Genomic DNA, 1,224 nt, shown 5'->3' on the forward strand with positions numbered 1-1,224 from the left:
GGAGGCACATGCAAAGCCACCACACACACATATCCTCACACAAACTCAAATGATTATATACCTCCGTGTAGAAATACTGCATATGCTTATATAACCGAGTACATAATCACTAGAGCGTAAGTCATATGTAGCAGCAAATTGTTCTCTCTGCTCTATCTAGTAGAATGAACACAGAAAACATCAACTCACCAACTATGAACACAAACTTGAACACTAATTCTAAAGAAGTCTGGCGCAGGAACACTAATTTGTTCTTTCACATATTCCACGAAAATTTCCCTCTTGTCAATGTTGCGCTAATTACAAAAGCCTGTTATTTTTCCATTATAGTCCGCTAATGGGAGCGCCACAGTCTGAGCCCCGTCAATGGAGGATGGTCCCAAGGGGTGTTACGAAGTCCTGAGCGAGTGACAGCCTCCATTATATTAAGTATTGTGTTGGACGAGGATCTTTTTACATGTAGGCTTCCACACTTCTCTTTTATATTAGGTATCTCTTCTGTAACTACTTGGGTACTTATCTAAGAGAAAAAAGGTAAAGCGAGGTTTATAATTAAATCGTGTTTAAGACTAATGTCTCTGGAATAACTTCGACATCTTGCATAAACTCGGACAGTAAGCAAAAAATGAGGAAAACACTGCATGTTTTCTTCATATATAGCAGTCTGCACATAGAACTGTAATGGGTACAGCTCAAATTACTTTACCTTTTGTTCTCTACCTTTGTTCTAAAACAAGCCTTCATAAACTATTTCTTTGTTGTTTATACAAAGAGCATTATACTTTTTCCTTTTCTCTTTTTAACGATCTCCATGCAATGCTGTTTCAATCTTTTATTATAATATAGTTTTTTTTTTCCTAAAATGCATTTAGCAATTTAGATTAACATTATATTATATAAAGTTAAAACACTACATCTACTGTAGCAATTCATAATCACCTTTTTTTCCAAATTCCATTTTAGATACCAGACTTTAGATAATAAAATGACATTTCTTTAGTCATCAGTGACACACCATCCTCTTTAATATGCCTCTGATCTTATTCCCTTCCTATTACCAAGGTTTTATTTAACATTCTTAACCATTCGATTCACAAAGACTCTCACAACCCCAGACTCACCGACTGACTCAGAACCTCACTCAAACTCAGAAACTCATTCGACAACTCATATCCTGAATCAACCACTCCAACTGACTCACGGAACCAGTCCAATTTCTTTAGT

The 1,224-nt window shown here is 35.9% G+C and overlaps 1 protein-coding gene across 1 annotated transcript in view; it reads right to left on the minus strand.

Annotated features, from left to right (window-relative positions):
- Nucleotides 1-1,224, minus strand: part of LOC119586436 — a gene marked incomplete in the record, with an annotated part of 196,777 nt that overhangs the window by 44,183 nt on the left and 151,370 nt on the right.

Source organism: Penaeus monodon, chromosome 21 (assembly GCF_015228065.2).
Source record: "Penaeus monodon isolate SGIC_2016 chromosome 21, NSTDA_Pmon_1, whole genome shotgun sequence".
In the NCBI taxonomy this organism is placed as follows: domain Eukaryota; kingdom Metazoa; phylum Arthropoda; class Malacostraca; order Decapoda; family Penaeidae; genus Penaeus; species Penaeus monodon.